Here is a 7,675-nt window from a genome sequence, read left to right on the forward strand (position 1 = left end):
ATTTACACAATTCAAACATATAAACAATTGAAGTAAAAATAAGTGACAGTTAAAAATCACTATTAAAGTAAAACAAGTGTCAGTTAAAATCATTAAATGAGGAGCTTGTTAATAACAGTGGGATCCTGTTGCGTTTTAGTTTGATTCCTGGTATCTTTTGGACATTTAACTTCGTGTGCATTTTGAAAACTTTAAAATGTAGCTTAAATTTCTTTATTCCTATCATGGTGTCTGTTGTACAGTAGGATTGAAAATTGTTTGCACTTTATGGTTCAGGTTGTGACTGTCCTTGTGCTGTGAGGAAGTATGTTCTTTAGCCCAGCTGATCTTTTACAAGTGTGGATTTCCACTGAAATATGCCTTGAAATTGATTAAAACACCTTGTGGTCAATTTGATTCATGACTCATCCTTTTTTGCAAATAATAACTAAGTAACTTTTACTCAAATTACATTTTAAATGAAGAAATTTTGTACTTTTACTTGAGTAAATTTTGAGATGGGTAATTTTACTTATACTCTGAGTAGAATTTTGGCAAAGTAAAGATACTTTTACTCAATTACAATTTTTTAGTACTCTTTCCACCTCTGTTAAAATGGCACATGAATGTGTTTGTTCACACAATAACTTAAAAATAAAATGGCAGCGATGGATGTGAACACATTAGATATATCCATGTTTCATTCTTGGCTATCGTTCTCATCGTGGCAAATTAAATGTAAAAAATATCTCCATCTCTTTGTGAATCCAAATATGCCACATCATCATGCTCCAGCTACTTTTTATAAGGCAGTAAGGTCCGGCTCCAGACGACATGATTCACAAGATAAAAAAAAGGGATGTTATGGCTTATGGCTTTCAGGAAACGAAAGCCAAAAAATCCCTGAGCCAGGACCAAAGCATCACCATATTACCAGCAGACAAAGGAAGATGCACCGTAGTCCTCAACACCTCAGACTACCAGGACAAAATTATCACTCTACTGAACGACACTAATACGTATGAATCCTTGAAAAGAGATTGAAAAGAGTATAACCAGCCCGTAAAGGGTTGGTTATACTCTTACAGCATGTCCCATTTGAGTTGAAACCTTCCATGCATTGTGAGGAGCTTTCTCGTCTTGACGTCAGTAGCCTCTATCTCCTCTTGTGGCCAGTTTATTATACCAGCGGGGTATCTGATGACTGGTAGGGCATATGTGTTGATGGCTTGGATCTTGTTTTTCCCATTCAGCTGACTTTTCCGGACCTGCCTTACCCTTTGTAGATATTTGGCTGTGGCGGTCTTTCTTGCTTTCTCCTCGTCGTTTTCCTTAGCCTGTGGCACCCCAAGGTATTTGTAGCTGTCCTGAACATCTGCAATGTGGCCTTCTGGTAGTTCAACCCCCTCGGTTCTGATCATGTTCCCTCTCTTTGAGACCATGCGACCGCACTTGTCCAGTCCGAATGACATTCCTATGTCGCTGCTGTAGATCCTGGTAGTGTGGATCAGTGAGTCGATGTCTCGCTCACTCCTGACATACAGCTTGATGTCATCCATGTAGAGGAGGTGACTGATGATTGTTCCGCTTCGGAATTTGTATCCATAGTCAGTCTTTGTGATGATCTGGCTGAGGGGGTTCAGGCCTATGCAGAACAGCAGCGGGGATAGTGCATCGCCCTGGTATATGCCGCACTTGATGGTCACTTGGGCAATTGGCTTTGCGTTGGCCTCCAGACTTGTTTTCCACAGCTTAATTGAGTTCTTGATGAAGGTTATTAGTGTCCTGTTGATCTTGTACATTTCCAAGCATTCCAGTATCCATGCATGTGGCATTGAGTCGTAGGCTTTCTTATAGTCAATCCAGGCAGTGCACAGATTTGTCTGCCTGGTCTTACAGTTTCAAGTGACTGCTCTATCCACCAGTAGCTGGTGCTTGGCTCCTCTGGTGTTACTGCGTATTCCCTTTTGGGAAGAGTGCATGTATTGAGCCATGTGCCTATTCATCTTAGCCGCTATGATGCCTGACAGGAGCTTCCATGTGGTACAGAGGCAAGTTATTGGCCGGTAGTTGGATGGGATTGTTCTCTTCTGGGGATCCTTCATGATCAGAATTGTCTGTCCTTGGGTTAACCATTCTGGGTGGGTCCCATCCATCAGCAGTTGGTTCATTTGTGCTGGCAGGTGTGCATGAAGTGCAGTTAGTTTTTTCAGCCAGTAGGTGGGGATCATGTCAGGGCCTGGTGCTGTCCAGCTCTTCATACTTGCCGCTCTTTCTTGGACGTCTGCCATTATAACGGTTACTGGTTCATGTTCTGGGAGATTGCTGTGATCTGTTCTTAGATCCACTAGCCACTGAGCATTGGTGTTGTGGGATGCCTCCTTCTCCCATATGTTCCTCCAGTACTGTTCAGTCTCAGCCCTGGGTGGATCTTATCTTGTATTATTACCCTGCCACTGTGAGCACACTTTGGATGGGTTGTTGGAGAACATCTGGGTTATTCTCCTGGCTTCTGCTTCTCCCTTGTATCTCTTTAGACGGGTGGTCAGGGTGGTGAGTCTTTGTTTGGCAGTTTCTAGAGCTCCTAGCTCAGTGTTCTAACATCCGCAAACGGCAGCTCCTATCACAACTAGAAATTGATGAGGTACAACTGACATGCTGCGGCAAGGGGGAGTCAGGACAAAAGGTCAACAGGGAGATTTCATCATCATCCCAACACTCAGAGATTGAGTACCAAGCCCCAATAACAAAAACAAGCCCACATACTATCCATAAAGACATTCCGTGAGGATAAAAAATCAGAAAGTAATATCAATAAATCCACAATTTCACAATATTTTATGGTTGGTTGATTTATTATTCTTAATGGAATGCATTTATGGATTCGAAGTTGCTCCAATATTAGAATTAAAATAGATTTTTTTTTTTTAAGAAAATGCATTTTCAAAAAAAAACTTCTCGATCAAAAAGATGTTGTAATAGTAACTGATCAGGTGAATGAAAATGTTTTACCACTATTTATATCTTTTGCAATTTTTTAGATTTAAGCTTTTATTTTTCATAATAAAGAGTAATAAAAGTCTAAAATTAATAAAAACGAACAGTAAAATGTTACATAGTGAAATACACCTAATAAGGATTCTACCTGTTTTTTCCATCTTTATGTTATAAAACATGAAAACATGTCGTTCTTTATAGGGCTCACAAATCTTAAACTTAATAAATATATATATTAACCTTTAAATGATATTTGACCTGAGTTTTCACTACCTAACTCCAACACTTGAGTTTGGATCATCACATATTAGGACTTTAAAAGCTCTGAACCTGAAAAGCATCCAGCAGATCTGTTCTTCGTCAAAATGGTTGTCCACATATTTGGAGCTACATCTTCACCAAGTTGTGCAAACCTTGCCCTGCAGCAGTGTGCAAAGGAGAACTTGGTGGACTTCAACTTAGAAACCATCTCTACGGTACTTAGAAACTTCTACGTAGACGATTGTCTCAAATCTGTAGAAAATGATGATGAAGCACTGATGCTCACATCAAACCTGAGTAGTTTGTGTGCCAGAGGGGGTTTTAGGCTGAACAAGTGGATCAGCAATAGCAAAACACAAATGTTCTCCATAGCTGAGGAGAAACGAGCCAAGGAAATCAGAGACCTGGATTTTGACCAAGATTGCTTGTCTTTCGAACAAGCACTAAGTGTGCAATGGTGCACTGAGACGGACTTATTAAATTAAAAATTCAGCTCCAAGACAAGCCACTTACTTATCGTGGGATCTTATCAATGGTTAGTTCAAATTATGACCCACTTGGAATGCTGGCTCCAGTCATCCCTACTGCCAAACAGATCTTATAAGAACTCTGCCAATTATAGCTTGGATGGGATGAGAGGATTCCTAAAAGTCTCCATCAAAAGTGTTCTAACTTGTTGAGAAACATGAGCTTGCTGAAAGACTACAAGGTGAAGAGATGCCTCAAACCTGATTGTTTCGGACAACTGGAATCGGCACAGCTCCACCATTTTGCTGATGCAAGCGAAAATGGCTATGGCACGGTCTCCTATTTGAGGATGACAAATAAATACCAACAAGTTCACTTAGCCTTTGTTATTGGCAAGGCTAGAGTGGCTCCTCTAAAGCCTGTAACCATCCCAAGGTTGGAGCTCACAGCTGGAAATGAAAAGTGGAAATGCTTTTTTTATGCTGAATGAAAAAAGAAAAATTAGCTAAAAAAACTGCATAAAGGAAAAGAAGCAGAAATTAGCTGAAGAACATATGAAAATGTGATAGGAAATAATCTGAAACTTCAAACAGCAGAAAACAGTTGAATCATCTGAGGATTTTGTAGGATAGAATCATTTGGCAAATAATGGCAGAAACACACTCATTTTAAAAGCAATAGATCTAGTTAAAGTTGATCAAACAGAAGAAAAAGGTATCTGTTTACCTGGAAGTTGACAAAGGTGAAGCATCTGCTTACGAGGCTTACGAGGTTAGCAGATGCTTTATTTGAGTGGAAATGCTAGAGCTTCATTAAGAAATGTGGACTTGTCAACAGGCCTTGGTAGTGTACTTTGAAGAAATTGGTTGAGTTCGGGTCATAGCTACGAATCCTATTGAAGCTCGGTTACCTTGACGACGCTTAACGAGCCTGTCAGTGACAGAGAGAAATGAGCAGCACTATCATTCCTTAGCTCTCAGGCTTTTTTGAATGGGAAAAACAGCTCCGAACAAACAAGTGCTGAAGGCAAACCATAAATGGTATCTAAAAATTATTTTAGTCTAAGCCACAGCTATCCTTTGTCTCCATTTGGGGTAACTTTCATGGCTCTAGCTCATTCACAACCTTAATGGGAAGGAGGAATACAAAGGTTTTTCACTCCTACTTGTCTCATTGGATTGCATGCAGCTCCTCAGCTTCACTGAGCTTTCAGGTGCTGAAAAACCCCTCCGAACAAATGAGTAGTGAGCCAAAGCCCTAAATGGTATCAAAAAAATTGTTTCACTGTGGACGTCAGACATCCCTCAGCTTCGATTGTGCCAACTTTCATGTTTATACTAAAAACTATTTGGCCACAGTGACGATGAAAAAATGTGTTTTTTTATGAGTCTGATGATTTTTCTCAGAATCAACGTTTTCCTATGCCTGAACAAGTCAGCTAAACAGCTAAACCATAAATGATATTGAAGAATTCCTTCAATGTGAGTGCTAGGAGCCTCTGAAGATGGTGAATACCAAGTTTCATGTTAGTTAATCAAATGGTTAAGAACTGGGAGCGATACGAAAATATGTGTCATTTTGGATTTTCGGATGTGATTTTTGGAAAGTCTCTCATTCTATTTCTATTGGAGAAGTGTGGACTTCTTCGTGGTCTGGGCCAAACTGCAGGAAAACTGTAAATCCCACACAGTTTAGGGTTAAATTTCCTGAGTCCTGACAAAAATACCTACATTTTGATGTAAAATTTATGTCAGTTGAGTGAAAAATGAGTGAGTGAGAACAATTTGTTCGGAAAAGCCAGAACAGCTCAAAAGCTACAGCACGCACTCTGGCACTTGAAGAAATCCGCCTGTAGACTTCCATTATAAAATTGAAAACCTGAAACTTTTTTATAAAATTTAAATCACAATTTAAAAAAAAACTGTAAAAGCTATAAAAAAAACTGACTTAAACAGAAATAGTTGAATGTTTGGAGAACATTTTAAAAGTTCAATGGTGTTTCTAGATGAAAGTATGATGAAGAAGTTAAAGGTCAAATATGGTGAAGTTTTAGCAGAATTTTGCTGAAATCTGAGAATTCTACATTTATTTCAATGGGACAAAAAATTGCAGAAAAAGCTGAATCGTGAAAACTACAAAAAATATCTTTACCAAAAGACATAGCAGAGGTCTCCTGAACAAGCTGAACGTTTTGATACCAAAATTGTTCAAATCAGTTGAAACTGCGGGACTAGTTAAAGTCCGAAAAATAAAAAGAGAAAAACAATAAGTGCGAATGCATAAGCATTCCAACTTGATAAATATGAAGTTCCATTTGTATCAAAAATTAGCAGATGTAAAATGTCTAGATGTTGTGCTGATGTTGCATATGTGTTGTCTGCATATGTATAAGTTGCACATGTATTTGTTGCATATGTAGATGCTGCATATGCCTATATTTTGCATATGTCTATAATGGATATGTAGATGCTGCATATGTCTATAATGCATATGTAGATGCTGCAATGGTTAATGCATTTGCTCTCAGCTGTTGGTTCTTGTCGTTGGTCCATGTCGTTGGTCCTTGTTGTTGGTCCATGTTGTTGCTTCTTGTCGTTGGTCTGTGATACCTGTTCCCCTCGCCATTATAAACAATGGAAGTAGATTTTTTTTGTGTGTTTATTAGAAATGACAAAAAAATTGTCTTTTCATTATCAATAGCTCCAAAATGTTTAGATTTCGGCGAATCTCGTATTTACTTCAGGCATTAATTAGGACAGCAAAGGAGGAAAGAGGATGCGTAGGTTGAAATAGCGACTGGAAAATAATGGGGGGGGGTTGTACGTGAATTTATAGGCTTAAAACTTTAAAATAACTCCAAGGGACCCCACATCTGTCCTGTGAATAAATGTGATCTCACATCGGAAGGATTCAAAGTGCTTTATATGGTATCTAGTGTCTGGATCACCGGGGTTTTCAATCGCTGCTCATCCAACTGAACAATTTTTCGCCACTAGGGGGCGTAATAGGCCATACCCCAGAGCCTCTGAATAAAAAAGGGTGGCATTTTGATAACTTTAAACATCAAAATGCATTATTATTGAGGCCTATTATTTGCGTTAACCCTTTTTATGAATTATGGGTGGCATTTTGATCATTTTAAATGTCCTCCAAAGTCCATTGGCCTATTACGCCCCCTAGTGTAAGCATCTACATATGCAACATAGACATATGCAGCATAGACATACACAGCATTTACATATACAATATTGTCATATACAACATCTACATATGCAACATAGACATATGCAACATAGACATAAACAGCATTTACATATACAATATTGTCATATACAACATCTACATATGCAACATAGACATGCAGAAAACACATATGCAACAACAGCGCAACATCTAGACATTTTACATCTGCTTATTTTTGATACAAACGGAACCTCATAGATAAACTGATACTTTTTTTGTCTCCTTGTTAAATGGCAGGGCTCAGCCGTAGAAGGCAGTACTTTCCTTCAAGACTGACAATGATTGTTTTCTACTTTGGCTACTTTAGATCACAGATGAAATGAAAAATAATAGCAAATTTGGATAATAATGCGTTGAGACTGCAAAAGAGATTTGATCCTTAAGAAACGAGTGCTATACAGTTTGTTCGAGTGGTGTTGCCATATGTTGACTTCATAAGAAGGGGTGGGGTCCCTAGCAGATCTGAGCAGATCAGAAAAGCAGTCTGCAGCATCACTGCACAGAGGAAGAAGTTGTCACCTCTAGCTGTTGATATCACAGGTATGTGAAGCTCTGACTTCCACACCATCTTTTTCTCTGTATTGTATGAAATTCTGTTCCCCGTGCGTAGGATTTTTATAAATTAATGAATGACATAGTGAGAAAATGACTTGGAAAAAAATAACCCCCTTATTTTTCTCTTAAAAGACGCTAAATAGCCATAAATATTTTTGACTGTTTAGCTTTA

The 7,675-nt window shown here is 38.7% G+C and overlaps 1 protein-coding gene and 1 pseudogene across 2 annotated transcripts in view; both read left to right on the plus strand.

The window, feature by feature from the left end:
- The window catches only part of ms4a15 (membrane-spanning 4-domains subfamily A member 15), a 38,470-nt gene that overhangs the window by 17,175 nt on the left and 13,620 nt on the right, over window positions 1-7,675 (plus strand). The window contains exon 1 of one of the 2 annotated variants that reach the window (XM_015401718.1): window positions 7,372-7,488. The exons of the other annotated variant lie outside the window; for it this stretch is intronic. The gene's annotated coding sequence lies outside the window, so the exon portion shown is untranslated. Of the gene's footprint in view, window positions 1-7,371; window positions 7,489-7,675 lie in introns of those variants that run through there. 2 annotated transcript variants of the gene reach the window in all.
- Window positions 3,342-7,675, plus strand: part of LOC107102409 — a 9,997-nt pseudogene continuing 5,663 nt past the window's right edge.

The sequence above is a fragment of the Cyprinodon variegatus genome, unplaced genomic scaffold (assembly GCF_000732505.1).
Source record: "Cyprinodon variegatus isolate N-32 unplaced genomic scaffold, C_variegatus-1.0 Scaffold1251, whole genome shotgun sequence".
Taxonomy (NCBI): Eukaryota; Metazoa; Chordata; class Actinopteri; order Cyprinodontiformes; family Cyprinodontidae; genus Cyprinodon; species Cyprinodon variegatus.